Source organism: Lissotriton vulgaris, chromosome 1_2 (genome assembly GCF_964263255.1).
Source record: "Lissotriton vulgaris chromosome 1_2, aLisVul1.2, whole genome shotgun sequence".
Taxonomy (NCBI): Eukaryota; Metazoa; Chordata; class Amphibia; order Caudata; family Salamandridae; genus Lissotriton; species Lissotriton vulgaris.
The window spans coordinates 16,933,086-16,948,974 of record NC_141686.1 but is presented as its reverse complement, the minus strand read 5'-3'; the positions used below and the strand labels follow the sequence as shown (position 1 = coordinate 16,948,974).

Sequence of the window (15,889 nt, the reverse complement as noted above, 5' to 3'; positions counted from 1 at the left end):
GTCCAGGCTCTGCAGCCAACTGGCCAAGGCCACGCAGGAGGGGATGACACAAGCGAGGGGACATCGAGTCACAGCAGCCTGTCTTCGTCACAGGTCAGTGTTCCACGCCGCAGCAGCAGGCCCACTGCGGCATCACGTGCTCTGCCGGAGGAAGAGCTCGAGAGGCGACTGGGAGCTTCGCGCCGGAGGCGCCAATGACATTAATGTACATAGGGCAGGGACATGCTGCTGACATAAGCATGTCCACTACAAAATATTGAGTAGTATGGAGCAATACTCCTCATATGTTACTGTTTGAAATAATGCCATATTATTGTGCAACCAACAATATTTATTCTATAATAGTACATCAGACTCATGTCATTATTTCCATTGTCATGCATGAGTGAAGTGTTGGGTGAGGGGAATGGGTGCACTAGAAACAGTTCATTGTGATTTGGTTGCGCTGTCTGTGTCCTTCAGCAGGATTTTCCCCGCGTGCATGACGCGCATGTGGAGGTGGGCGGTGGTCCCCTTCCGACTCACTGCCAGATATCTCTACAGGTATCCGGCGCTTGGTAGCAATGTTGTGTAGTATTGCACACACAGCCACAATGCGGCAGCAGACCTCAGGCTCGTATTTGATGGCCCCACCAGTCTTGTGAAGTATGCGGAATCTTCAGAAGGCCAAATGTCCTCTCAATGCAATTTCTTGTGCGTATGTGTGCTACATTGTAACGCCATTGCTGTGGTGTTGCAGGGTTGAGGTATGGGGTGAGGAGGTACTCACGGAGAGCGTAGCCACTGTCACCTGAATGAATGAGAGGAGCAGAGGGTCAGTGCCTGTGCTGCGCAGCTACATCATCACAGTGTAACTTTGTGGGGGAAGTTTACTTAACGAGTAGGTGTCCTTCACCAAAGTCTCCCCTGGCCAGTCGTGTGTGGAGGCCGCTGTGCAGGAGTCATGTGTGCTCCCTGGGTACTGTGCCACTATGTCCGTGATGTATGTCTTAGCATTGCACACCATCTGGATGTTGGGGGAGTGGTAGGACTTGCGGTTGCGGTACATGTATTCCGTTTGTGCTGGTGGGCAGATGTGGATGTGGGTACAGTCAATGCATCCTATCACATGTGGGAATTGAGCAACATTGTAAAATTGATGCTTGGTCTCATCCAAGTCCTGTTGGCTGGTGGGGAATGAGATGTGGTGGTGTAGCTGGGTCAGCATTGCATCTAGGAAACTCCTTAGGCAGCGGGACATGGTGGGCTGGGATATCCCCCCTGCAACTGCAACTATCCCCTGAATGCTTCCGGAGGCCAGAAGGTGCAGGCTGCACAAGACCTGGACATGTGCGGGCACGGCATTGGTCCTCCTTGTTGGGTGCTGCATCAGGGGGTCTAGGTCCTGGATTAGCTTGATGATCATTGGCCCATTCAGGCGGTACTTAGCGTATATTTGCTCTCTGGTTTGTCCCAGAAGGGTGACTCGCTGGCGGAATATCCGCTCCTGGATCCTACGTCTGTTCCGTGCTGCTCGCTGTAGCCTTCGCCGCCTGACCAAAATGTAGAGTCCTGGCATTGTCAGAGTCCTGATGCTGCAGCTGCATCTCCTTAAGTGTGTTTGGTCAGGCCTGCACCTGTTGCTAATTAGGAAACGTTTTTTCAAAACAAAAAAAAAATGTCCTTACTGGTTACCACCTGGTTTGGGTTCTCCTTAAATTGCGCGTCGCAAAATGCGATTTTTTTCTTTTTCGCAATCTGCGATTTTTCATGAATTGCGATTGCGATTTATTTGCGATATCGCAGTGTTATTCGCAGAATCCATGGTTTCTCGCAATTACAGAATTGCTAATGGGCTTCTTCCAGGATTCTGCGAATATAGTTGCGATATCGCAAATAAAATTAGAGAATTAGCAATTTTTGGATTTCAACTGTCTTGAATACCATTTCATCAAATTGCGATCGCAATTGCTTTTTCGCAGCTATTGCGATCGCAATTTTGTTTCATGAATCTAGCTGAAAGTCTCGGCTATCTCGGGGAAGGATCGTCCGCATCTAGTGTTCACACGCAGTTTACACTCACAGACGAGCCCATCGATCTCTGTCAACCCCGCCTAGATCAGTGTCGACTTGTGGGCGCCATCTTGCTTGCTTACTCTCTCGGATCTGATAAAGGCCACTTGTGCTAATCAGGCTCTTTGTGTCACCTTCCCTGTGCTTCCTTTGCCTCATTTTGTGAATCAGATCCCTGTATTGTCTCTATAGAGTGGCAGCGCGTGGTAGGCCAGGCCCCATTGTGCAGGTGCCACCCTGCCAAACCGCTCTGTCAGAGGCTGTTGGTGCAGCTCTAGATCATTGTATGATCTCCCCCGGCCTCTTTTTTTTTTATGTTTCTGTTTTTCACACTGTTATAGTAGTGTTGTAGGATGACGGTGCCTTGAAAGACCACAGATATCCGATTAGTCACTTCACAGGCCAAAGCTCAACTCTTGTGCGCCATCTTGAGTGCAATAAAACCCCCTTTCTCCCCCCAACCCTCGGTTTTAAATGTGGAACTATGGTTGTGGCACTGGACAACGAAACCTATTTGGCAGCTATATATGTTTGTTCAACATTTTCAAGTGTCTATCCTCTGCACAATGACATTTGCATCTCATGAATGGAAATTATGTAATGAGGCATTGTTTGATTATCCAGACCATGTGGCGCAAATGAATTTTTGAGCTCCATGATAAATGCAAAGTGCAGCCTTTTTTCATCAACGATTGCAAGGGTATTCTTTTTCCTGGGCAATACATTTGGAATTTCTTTGGAGAGGGTTGCAATATTTATTTATTTTAAAAGTTTTGTATAGTGCGAACATGACCCAAGAGAGTATCAGAGCGCTTTACAGAGGGATGCAACACCTATGAGGGGAGGCAATTGTGGCAGAATCATAGCAATAGACAAAAATAACTATAGTTACGTAACAACATAATAGTGGGCAAAAGAATTAGGCAGTAGAATAAGGCGAGAGATTCAGCGTGATAGTAGATAAGGTGGCTCAGGACCCCAACTGACTTCAGGACAGGCAAGCATTCATCAGTAGTGCTTTGACTTCCTTTTTGAAGGACACTGTTGATGGAATCAGTCTAATTTCCGTAGGCAGGGAGTCCAGATTCTTGTATCGATTCCTGAGAAGGAACAGTTGTAAGTTTTTGGTTTTTTTAATTCCTTCGGTTTAAGTAACAGGGTGCTGGGGCTCCTGGAGATACGGGAACCACCTGACAACTCAATTTGTTTTTGCAGGGTAAAGAGGCGTGTTGAAGTGAAGGGCTTTGTGGTCATGCAGGCAAGTATTCGGTGTATCCTTGCTTGAAAGGTATCCTATTGAGAGATTTCAGGTCCGGGGAGATGTGATTGCACTTCTTGGAGACTGTGATTTACCTGGCAGCCACATTCAATGAGGCTCCTAGGGGAGCCAATCTGTACCTAGGAAGACCGCAGAGTGTTGCACTGCCATATTCCAGCTGTGAGACGACTAATGCTTGTACTGTGGACATGAGGTCATCAGGGGGATGGAAAGATTTTAGTTTTCTTAGGATGCTCAGTTTGAACTTTGCTCCTTTGGTGGATGCACTGATGTGATCCTGCATATTTAAGTTCCTATCCAACACTATTCCCAGGTATTTTGTAGAGTCTATGATATGTGGTTTGCAGTTGAGAGCAGAAAGATTTTTCATATATTCCTCAATGATGGGTGTTTGCTCGGGCCGGGAAACAAGGAGGAATTCCATTTTGAGGGCGTTTAGTTTGAGATGGTTGAAGGGAAGCCAGTTAAGTGTTTTATGTTAGGTTCAGTTGAGTGACTTGATATTGTAGGCGAGGAGATTTTCATGTACAAATGGGTGTCCTCTGCATACATGTGGTATTTGATGTTAAATGCCTTGAGGATTTCAGTGAGGGGTTAAAAAGTGAGGGTGAATGCGAGGAGCCTTTGGGCACCCCCAGGGTGCAAGGACTGGGATGGGAGAGGGATTGATTTGATTTAGTTCTCTGTGTTCTAATATGGAGAAAGGGGGCAATCCATTTTAGTACTGCACCAGAGAGCCCCATCCTTTGTTCCAGAAGGCTCACAAGGTTGTCATGTTTGACTGTATTGAAGGCTGATGAGAAGTTGAGTAGGATTAATAGGCACAATTCGTTCCGGTCAAGTAGTGTAAGAGCGCCATCAACTATGTGAGTGATGGCTGTTTCGGTGCTGTGGCCTTGACTGAAGCCCGATTCAAATTGATCTAATAACTGGAATTCCTCAATGTGGGTACATAGTTGTACCTGTACACATTTCTCAATGAGCTTTGCCAGAGTAGGGGTGTTAGTGATTGGTTGGAAGTTATTCAGATCCTCAGTGTCTGCCGTAGGTTTTTTGAGAATGGGGAGTACTTGCCCGGACTTTAGGCAGTCAGGGATCTCATCTTTTAGTAGGGAGGCATTCACAATCTTGGCCCAGAGCGGAACTAGAGGCCTTATCATTTCTTTAAAGAAATATGAGATGTTGAAGTGATTCGAGGGTTTGAAGGTAGAGAGAATGTTGAGAATGGATGTGTCATTGAAGGTTTAGAATTGATTCCAACGAGCATTGTTTTTAGGGGAGTGGTAGGTAGGAAGAGGGGCCTGGGGAGTTAGGTAGGAGTCTGGTAAGGATGATAATTCGAGCAGGGCAGACCTTAGAGAAGTTTCAATTTTGTTGGGTTTTCCTAGGAAGAAAGCAGCAAAGTCCTCTCAGTTAGGTTGGGGACTGGCGGTGTTTGTCAATTGAGTGGGTATGTTGTTGGAATGCCGTTTGATCAGTTCAAACAGAATTTTGGGGTGCTTTCTGGCTTTGTTCACTTGGCTTCTAAAGAAGGTCGCTTTTAAAGTTCTGATGTGTTTGTTGTACAGACTCCTGCTTAATCTCAAAAGTTTGAGGTCGGTAAATGGAGATGATCTCCATGCTCGTTCTGCTTGTCTCAAGTTGTGCCGGTCTGAGTTTAGACAGTCATTGAACCAAAGTTGAGGGTCTTTTTTGGATTTTCTTTTTAGTTGAAGGGGAGCCATTGCATCCATAACTTTTAGCATGGAGTTTCTGTAATGTTCAGTGAGTTCATGGACATCTGCCATGAGTATGGGGGGAGGCAGGGACAGATTGCTGCGTGATATGAGGTCTTCCATGTTTGCATTTTGTAGCAATCTTTTCCAGTGTTTCAGTTTCTTTGGTTGAAGTCTTTGGGTGTTCCATCGTTCAAGGATGAGGAAGGTAATAAAGTGGTGATCAGACCAGTCACATGGGACAATCGATTCAATCAGAATGAGTTGGAGATGATTAGATCGAGGGTCAAGCCCAAGTTGTGTGTTGGGCTGTCGCAGAATTGAGTCAGGTTGAGGTCAAGTAGGAATATTTTTAATACTGTTCACAGCCAGGTCGTTCGGGTCATTCCAATGTAGGTTGAAGTCTCCCAGGAAGATCTGGGGGCAATGAGGATCAAGATTTGATGAGACGGTTTCCATTGTTTGTTCGATCAGAAGGAGGTTGTCTCCTGGTAAGTGGTAGAGGATGTGTAGGTTGCATAGGGGTTCTTCTTTGCTGAAGATGTTGATGCTCAGGTATTCAAAGTGGAAGGAGACTGTTTCACTGAGAGACAGTTATGGTAAATACAGGCGACGCCTCCACCCTTTACTCTTAGCTCTGTCAAGTCTGATAATATTGTGAGTAGGAGGTACTAGGATGTCCAGGACAAGACCTGAGGAGACATTGAGCCAAGTTTCAGTGAGAATCAGGAGGTCAAGTTCCTGATCAAGGATGAGGTCAGCGATGTCCACAGCATGTTTCACTGCGGATCTGCAGTTGAGAAGGATGCATTTCAGGTGAGTTTTGGAGTCAATGGAAGTAGACTGTGCAATGTGAACTTGCATGAGGTTTGCGGTATTTAGAGCATTAGAGTTATGTGTGGGGGTTCTATGCGGGTTTTGTGTAATGGTTTGAATGGGCTCCGGAGTGACTGTCTGATGACTAGGATCTTTAAAAGGGTATTACGGCACAGTTTGAATAGGTCTAGATGTGATTGATATGTCAAGTTGAGTGGAGTTGTAAGTTAGAAGAAGGTAGAGAATATCCAGGCCAGAAAGGTAGTTCTTAAATCTAATGGGTCTGGACGTGGCGTTTGGCTAGGAAGTAGTATTCCAAGACGAGCTAATGATATCTGCTTAGGTTACCTCATCTTCTCAGCTGGAGGAGTGGGTGTCTTAAGGTAATGGTTGGGCATTTGCAGGGAAAACTGTTGGACGATAAGTCAGAGGCCAGCTCTGAGGTGATGATTATGATCTTTTGTATGTCAGTTTTGAGTTTTTGAAGCTCCCAGATGATTTCCTTTAGTCTAGAGGCCCCATAGGCCTGAGTGTCAGTGATCGGGCGGGGGGGTCAGTCCCGGGTAAGGTAGCAGTAGAGGAAAATAAGTGAGAATGGTAAGGAGAAGGAACGATCCAGCAGGGGAAGGTCTGTCGATGTTGGCCAGGTGGGAGTGGAGGGGGGGGGCAGATGTTTTGAAGTGGTTAGTGAGCTTGGGAGGCAGAGGGGTTCGGTTTGGGGGTTGTGAGCTATTCATGGTAGCAGAAGTCATTAGGTGATGTAGGGGGATTCCTTGAGGGGCAGAAGGTGTGGGCAAAGACCTAGAGTCCCATGATGATATGAGAGGGACATTGTTAGCGGGAGAAATGTTTATGTCGACAATGAGCAAGAGAGTGTTGTTCAAGGTCTCAGGTGGAATAGTATGGTGCTTGGGATTAAGAATGTAGGCTTAATTGTGGCCCTGAGGAATAGGCGAGGGATTAAAGTCCACTGGAGTTTTGAGAGAGGCGCTGTTGTTAAGAGAACTCTTAAACACGGAGAAACATTCATCAAAGATTTCTAGGTTACGATTCGAGGATCATCCCATTATTATAAATGGATGTGGTAGCCTTTATTTTGAATGTGGGTGAGGTGACTAAAGAGACTTAGGCCATGATGAACTTTCTTAGAGAAGGAGATGCTGAGTAGTGAGTGGAAGGCATTTCTCCACTGTGCCCTTATTTTAGTGCAAAAGATCAGATCATTTGTGACAGCTCCTTTTTTTTGGCAGTAATATGGGTCAGAGATTAGGATTCTGGGTTCGATTTAAGAATTCTGTGTTTAAGGGATGTGGCTGCATTTTAAGATAGCTTGGGTGGGTAGTTGGTTATGTAACTGTCCTGACCTACCTTCACAAGACTGGAATCTGGACTGCTCTGTGCATAGGAGGCCATGGTTTATTAAGATGTTGTAGGGCCTGTGTTGAGGAGACTCAGGAGGTGGATAGCAGAAAGGTGGGGGAGTCTAGCATGTGTCCTTAGTGGTGTATGTGGGTGGGCGTTGGTAGTGTCTGATAAATAGATCTACAGGCGAAAAAAGGCTTTCAGGGGAACCCGTTACCCAGATTGATAACGTGATTGGAGGGGGCAGCAGCAAGGATTAGTAGAGTTCTATGTGAGGAACCCAAGTAGTGGGAGTGGGATATCAAAAGGAGGTTGAGGAGGTATGTTCGGACAGTGGTACTTCGTAGTGAGTTAGCAGAAAATGTGACTTAGCAGAATACGTGTTTCTCTATTGTTCTCACTCCTAGCTCAGATGCAAGTTGCAGAAAATCCAGAGATGCAGATTTGTTTTGGTGACACTCCAGTTCTCTATCAGATTTACTAGTACCAAGCGGACAGCCTCCCTCCCTATTTACAGCCAGCCATCTTCAGTAACTAGTCTATATGGATTTGAAATAGTTAGTTTCACATCTGTTGAAAACCTAAATGGATACATTTCTGTTGACTATTGGGTTATTGGTAGAGGGGGTGCGTAACTAAAATCTCCCAGTGAAAAACGAGCAAACCCAAAGTAACCTGTACTCAACTCTCTGTACTCAACTCCAAGTAAAGCAGTCATGCTTTACTTGGATTATTTGTTTTTTATATGAAAAACGGGGTTGACCCTGTGTCCCTCAAAACCTGGGTAGTCAATGGTTAAAATTAAAAATGGTTCTGTCGGGTGACAACACAAACGATTTGCAAATGCTATTACATGCAATAAAGAAAACCTCCCTCTGACAAAAAACACAAAACAGGTTCTTACAATAAATGAGAAGAAAGCCTGTATATAGCTTGTTGCATTTTTATATTTATCTAAATTAAATTCATTCAAAGCAATTCAAAAATAACTCAATATATTGATAAAAGTGCAAAAAGTGACAATAGTGAATAGTGATCACGTGACAGAAGCAATGTATACAATAATAATGAATTTCAATATAAACAATCTATCCAAATATATACAAGTTTTAATTTCATAAAGGCCATCCGCTAGTGTGATTTTGCAGAATCCCATTTGTTTCTGTCAATTCGCTAGGATTCTGGAATTCTAAGGCCTATGAAGAGATGTCGAAGTTTTTGACCCTTAGGGCGCCAATGTTTGAGGTCGCGGCAGGCCTTTTTCAAGACAAGTGTACAGAGCACGACAGTCTGCGGATAAGTCAAAGGGAGAATATATCAGAGGAGGTGAACTATAGGGCTAACCTAATTTGCCTAATGGCGCGGGCGGTTAATGTACTTACCCTGGGTTCCAAGTGCGTGTAAGTCACCTGGACCGAATTTGGCGCAGAGTCCTGTAATCTGTGAAAAAAGGGAGGGGGAGGAAACTTGTCAATCTCAGACATTAATACTGAGTGTGACTTGAAGGCAATTAAATTAGCATCATTTTGCATAAGAATATACAGGCGCGAAGTTAATTAAGGCTTGCCGGTGTCGCTTCACACAACCGCGACACATCTGCGAGCCATGGCATCATATGCCACTTATCTGGTATAAAGATACAACAATTGGCGTCTAGTAATACATTACTATGCCTGCTTTTGGGTTTAACGGTGGCGCTTTAAGAGCATTGTCAAGTGCTGCCACATGTGCAAACTATTAAAAAGTGAAAAGCTGTGTCACACCGCCTGGGGCACTAATAGGATGGACCGTGTCGCATATTAAGCTACTAGAATGAGGCGCCAAAAGTCATCTAATTGGACCAATAGTCTAAATACCAAGTATTGCGGCACTCAAAGCGAATTAATTAAACCCATCGTGTGGATGCCGAAACGCTCCAGTTACACTAGCGTTAACATATGCGGCACCGATGGCTTCTCTGTAGAGCAATGGTCAGTGCTTACCGGGCAATTTGTAATAGTATTCGCTATACTCAGCTGCTACTCATCCATCGGCTGCAGAAAGTCAGCTTACCGACGAAGCCGAAAAAGGGGATTTTAAAGCTTCATGGCGTGAGAGCGTCATAGCGTGAGCGCGCAACTACGTCACTGTTGCAACGCGGTTTCCACAGCAACCGAGGCGTCACGTGTTGTTGTTTATTCATATTCACGTCACTTCACAAAGCCTCACTGTTACCGCTTGGTATTTATTAGATGACCCGAAGTGTCACTCAATTGTTGTGTACTAAAAATCTTAATGTCTGTATTTCGGGGGGTACATGACAATTATGCAATTTAAACAGAGAGAAAACTCATGCATAGTCCAAACATTGATACAGTATCGTAGAAATTAAACATGATTTAGAATGTTTATCAACACTTGAAATTGTGCATCTAATGACCCAAAGATTAATAAAATGACATAAATTACACAATTGGATTATCCTCGGTCTAGGTTAGATTTTGCCGATTCAAAAGTGGTTTAACATGTATAACGAAACCTAAAACTGCATATATATACGATTGCCTTCGGTCCAATTCTATTATTACCATGACTTCGAATGTATATCAATGTCAATCAATGTCATGAGATGAATTAGATGACATACAATTACACAGTTAACTTGTCCTCGGTCTAAATCAATTGTTTACCAGATTTACATATTTACAGCTGGTTTAACATATATAACAGAACCTGAAGATGCTCAACAGGTCTCCATATTCAAGGCTAGTTTAACATGTATATTCGAACCTGAAGGTACATGCATATTATTTGAATACCCAGTTGGTAGACTCCGTTTCAATATCATATTTGAACAATGATCATAATAGAACAGTGATCACAGTCATATGAGCATAGTTAGAATTACATGATTAGGACTACCCATTGCATATGTATTTCAAATTTAAGCATCAATGTGTTCTGTAATAGAATATGAAGCTCTTAGTTTAAAAAACCTATATGAAAGGGCTGATGGTCATAGGTTTTTTAAATGGTGTACAGGTTAGTAGGGGATTACAGTAGGCCCATTTGCTTGGCAATTTCCTCATGTTCATTGAGGCCAAAGGATAGCGACTCTAAGGTGTGTATCCATTTGCTTTCTTTTTTATTCAAAGCCGCTGACATTGATCCGCCTCTTGGGTTGACAGTGATTTTTTCCAGTATTCTCCATCTCAGACTTTCTGCAGAAGGGTTGTGGGTCGTGAAATGTTCCACCATTGGTGTCCCTTGCGTCTTGCATCTAATACGACTCATATGTTGCAGAATCCTCAGTTTAACTTTCTGTGTTGTCTGGTCAATATATGGCTTATTGCAGGGACACATGATGATGTAAATTTCATTGGGGTTATTGCAATTAGTCAAAGATGGAAGTTTATAGGTCTTGTTCCCATAAGCCAATGTTGGACCTTCCATGCATAGTGGACAAACTTTGCACATGCCGCATTTGAAGTGGCATAATACTGGAGGTAATCCTAGTTGGTCTCTCAGGTTAGGTTGTTTTCGAGGTTCTAAGTAGGCTTGTACCACATTATCTTTAAGGTTCCGCCCTCGTTTGAAGGCAAATAGGAGGCCTTCATCAATCTGAAGTTCCGGTGCCACCAGGTTCCAATATTTTCGGATAATTTTCTTGATACTGTTACTCCTTGAATGAAACATGGTAACACATACAAGATTATCCATGGCTGGTTTCTTTTATTTCTGATTGAGCAGTTGTTCTCTAGAGTAATACCATGCTCTTTTTCTGGCCCGCTTGAGAAGGCCCTGTGGGTAGCCTCGTTCTCGTAATCGTGTTGTAAGTTTATCTGTTTCTCTGAAGAAGTCAATCCTCCTCGTACAATTGCGTCTCATTCTGAGATATTGACCAAAAGGTAAATTGTCTCACAAATTGCGGGGATGACAAGAATCGTATTTCAATATCGTATTTCTCTCTGTTGATTTTCTGAATAGATCGCAATAAATGAGGTTGTTCTCCACTTTGAATGTCAAGTCCAAAAAGTCAATGGTGTCCCTGTTGTATGATGTAGTGAATTGAATTTCTTTACTCCTTTGGTTCAGCCAAATGAAGAAATTTTGTAGATGGGATTCGGTCCCTGACCAGATCATAATAACATCATCTATATATCTTTTCCAGACAGCTATGGAATCGATGTACGGATTATCATGTGAATAGAGATGTTCTTCTTCATAGCTGTCCATATAGATGTTAGCCAGGCTCGGTGCATATGTTGCTCCCATTTGTCCCTGCAATAAGCCATATATTGGCCAGACAACACAGAAAGGTAAACTGAGGATTCTGCAACATATGAGTCATATTAGATGCAAGACGCAAGGGGCACTAATGGTGGAATATTTCACGACCCACAACCATTCTGCAGAAAGTCTGAGATGGAGAATACTCGAAAAAAATCACTGTCAACCCAAGAGGCGGATCAATGTCAGCGGCTTTGAATAAAACAGAATACAAATGGATACACACCTTAGAGTCGGTATCCTTTGGCCTCAATGAACATAAGAAAATTGTCAAGCAAATGGGCCTACTGTAATCCCCTACTAACCTGTACACCGTTTAAAAAAGTATTACCATCAGTCCTTTCATATAGGTTTTTTAAACTAAGAGCTTCATATTCTATTATCAGAAAGCATTGATGCTTAAATTTGAAATACATATGCAATGGGTAGTCCTAATCATGTAATTCTAACTATGCTCATATGACTGTGATCACTGTTCTATTATGATCATTGTTCAAATATGATATTGAAACGGAGTCTACCAACTGGGTATTCAAATAATATGCATGTACCTTCAGGTTCGAATATACATGTTAAACTAGCCTTGAATATGGAGACCTGTTGAGCCTCTTCAGGTTCTGTTATATATGTTAAACCAGCTGTGAATATGTAAATCCAGTAAACAATTGATTTAGACCGAGGACAAGTTAACTGTGTAATTGTATGTCATCTAATTCATCTCATGACATTTATTGACATTGATATACATTCGAAGTCATGTTAATAATAGAATTGGACCCAAGGCAATCGTGTATATATATGCAGTTTTAGGTTTCGTTATACATGTTAAACCACTTTTGAATCGGCAAAATCTAACCTAGACCGAGGATAATCCAATTGTGTAATTTATGTCATCTTATTCATCTATAGGTCTATAGATTCGCAATTTCAAGTGTTGATAAACATTCTAAATCATGTTTAATTTCTACGATAACTGTATCAATGTTTGGACTAAGCATGAGTTTTCTCTCTGTTTAAATTGCATAATTGTCATTTACCCCCGAAATACAGACATTAAGATTTTTAGTACACAACAATTGAGTGACACTTCGGGTCATCTAATAAATACCAAGCCGTAACGGTGAGGCTTTGTGAGAGAACGTGAATCAGAACAATAAACAACAATAAGTGACGCCTCGGTTGCTGTGGAAACCGCGTTGCAACAGAGACGTAGTTGCGCGCTCACGCTATGACGCTCTCACACCATGAAGCTTTAAACTCCCCTTTTTCGGCTTCGTCGGTAAGCTGACTTTCTGCAGCCGATGGATGAGTAGCCGCTGAGTATAGCGAATACTATTACAAATTGCCCGGTAAGCACTGACCATTGCTCTTCAGAGAAGCCATCGGTGCCGCATATGTTAACGCTAGTGTAACTGGAGCGTTTCGGCATCCACGCGATGGGTTTAATTAATTCGCTTTGAGTGCCGCAATACTTGGTATTTAGACTATTGATCCAATAAGATGACTTTTGGCGCCTCATTCCAGTAGCTTAATATGCGACAAGGTCCATCCTATTAGTGCCCCAGGCGGTGTGACACGGCTTTTCACTTTTTAATAGTTTGCGCATGTGGCAGCACTTGACAATGCTCTTAAAGCGTCACCGTTAAACCCAAAAGCAAGCATAATAATATATTACTTGACGCCAATTTTCTTTTCTTTATACCAGATAAGTGGCATATGATGCCATGGCTCGCAGATGTGTCGCGGTTGCGTGAAGCGACACCGGCAAGCCTTAATTAACTTCGCGCCTGTATATTCTTATGTGAAATGATGCTAATTTAATTGCCTTCAAGTCACACTCAGTATTAATGTCCGAGATTGACAAGTTCCCCCCCCCCCCCCCCCCCTCCCTATTTCACAGATTACAGGACTTTGCGCCAAATTCGGTCCAGGTGACTTACACGCACTTGGAACCCAGGGTGAGTACATTAACCGCCCGCACCATTAGGCAAATTATGTTAGCCCTATAGTTCACCTCCTCTGATATATTCTCCCTTTGACTTATTCGCAGACTGTCGTGCCCTGTACACTTGTCTTGAAAAAGACCCGCCGCAACCTCAAACATTGGCACCCTAAGGGTCGAAACGTCGACATCTCTTTGTGTTGTGTCGTTTGTGTTGTCACCTGACAGAACCATTTTTAATTTTAACTATGCTTTACTTAGAGGCAATTTGTAACGTATTTATGCAGCACTTCATACAGCAATAAAGTGAAAATGCAACACAAGAAAAATGCTAGAGCAGTTTAGAAAAATAGAATACATTTTGATAAATTATTTGACTCCAAAATGACAAGAAGCAAATCAGTAGAACCGTAGACATGCAGTTCGAAATATTTCCTGTTAGTAAAGCACCTGAAAGCACAAAGCACCACTTGCGGTTATCCAGTGGTGTGAGAACGAGTGAAAGTCACAAGTTTAGGCCGACCACAATGGAGCGTGGGTCAGATGCATTAACCGAGTTAGTCCTGCTGAAAGAGTTACCTTCAAAGTGCAACATGAAGAGTTCCATTTTCTGTGGAAGGGGCCTCTGGGAGGAGAGAGAACGTCATCAATGGTCGTCAATATAGCGCAAAGAGTAGGCCAAGCGTCCTGGACAGTTGTTGCTGTAGCACGAAAATCCTGTCTGATGTCATGGATGGTTGTTGCTGGAACTTCGCGTTGGCTGTCCCCGCGACTTTTCAATGCTGTAGTGCGAAGTGCAGATCTCACGCTGCCGGGCGTCATTGGTGGTTGCTGTGGTGCAAAAAGTCAGGTTTGTCATGACTTCTTGTTGAGGGACGGCGCAGGCTGCAAGATCGTGGCATGATTGGGCCTGTTTGCCAAGAGACCAAAACTTCAGGATTTCACCTTTTTCTTGGAGAGGAGCTTACGTGAGGACCCATGACCTTAGGGGTGGCGTCTTCGGGTCAAATACTCACTCCAGCAATGGCAAGCATGCCTCAGGCAGGTCCAGTTGCAGGTCAGCTGCAGGGAGCTTCTGGAGTTTAAGTCCATGTAGCTGACAACAGGAAGCCAGGAGCCATTTCAGCCTAGGATGAAGGGTGCAGGTCCAGTCTTCCTTCTCAACATGCATGGCTGCAGAGTAGCAGGGCAGCAGACTGGTACTCCTTCTGGCAGCTAAGCAGCACAGCAGTCCATCTTTTGCAGTATCCACAGGTTTAGGAGTGTACATCCCACTTTGAAATAGGGGATGTTTCTAGAGACTTTCCTTTGAAGTCCTTGAAGTTTCCTGCATCCCCTGCCCTGCCTCCAAACAGGCTGCATGAACAATGTACTAATGACATATCCTTTGTGTGAAAGCAGGACAGATTCATCTGCAAGTGGGGCTGCGCCCATCTTTTCCTCCCCATCCTGCCAGTTGATGGCCCATCCATCCCTTTATTGTGTGGTTGTCTGGGAAGAATAAACAAAGCCCAACTGCCAACTTCACCTTTTCATGTGATCCAGAAACAGTCTGCAGGCACCAAATAAATAGGGCAAGAAAATGGCAACTTCTAAAAGTTGCATTTTCAAAATTGTAACTTCAAATCCGGCCTTACCATTAAAAATTATTTTTAATTGCAGACACCAAACATGAAAGGTTTATTTTTTTGTTTTCATGTTGCCAATAAAAAGTTAGCATTTATTAAATGTAATAAGGCAACTTAATGTTAAAGGTATGCCTCTCAGTCAAACAAGACGAATTTGGTAGTTTTTCACTACCAGAACATGTAAAACTTTAAAGCACATGTCCAACTTTTTAAATACACTGCACCCTGCACTTTGGGCTGTGTAGGGCCTACCCTACGGGTGACTTCTATGTATTAAAAAGGAAGATTTCGGTATGGCAAATAGTGTATTTTGCCAAGTCGAAATGCCAGTTTAAACTGCACACATAGGCTGCAGTGGCAGACCTGAGACATGTTTTAAAGAGTTTTGTAAGTGGGTGGCTCAATAAGTGCTTAAGACCTACTAGTAGCATTTAATTAGCATTTAACTTATGGAATTGTAAGTGAATTAATTATGACAATTGCGTATAAGCCAATTTTACTATGTTTAAAGGTGAGAGCACAAACACTTTAGCACTGGTTAGCATTGGCAACGTGCACAGAGTCTTAAGTCCAGGAAAAACAAAATCAGCAATAATGGAGGAGTACGGCAAAAGATTTGGGAGGAAGAACACCTTAAGGCTGACAGGTCTAACAATTTCTCATTGGAAAGTGATCGACTCGTCTTGTCCAAATCAGACTGCTGAATTTGGCCTGTTTGTGTGTGGCACTTCTGGATGTGATAAATTGATTATGTGAATACACAGTGTTTATAAAATATATTGATATTGATTCAAAGCGTGATTTAAAACATTAACTTTGTGCTCTG

The 15,889-nt window shown here is 43.2% G+C and overlaps 1 protein-coding gene and 1 long non-coding RNA gene across 2 annotated transcripts in view; one reads left to right on the top strand and one right to left on the bottom strand.

Annotated features, from left to right (window-relative positions):
* Positions 1–9,323, bottom strand: part of LOC147733851 (uncharacterized) — a 72,112-nt gene extending 62,789 nt beyond the window's left edge. Inside the window, exons 1-2 of the long non-coding RNA XR_015307518.1 lie at positions 9,207–9,323; positions 8,607–8,664 (exon numbers count right to left, since the gene is read on the bottom strand). This is a non-coding gene — a long non-coding RNA (uncharacterized LOC147733851). The remainder of the gene's footprint in view (positions 1–8,606; positions 8,665–9,206) is intronic.
* SMC1B (structural maintenance of chromosomes 1B) overlaps positions 1–15,889 on the top strand; it is a 2,420,665-nt gene that overhangs the window by 1,560,836 nt on the left and 843,940 nt on the right. The gene's annotated exons all lie outside the window — the stretch shown is intronic.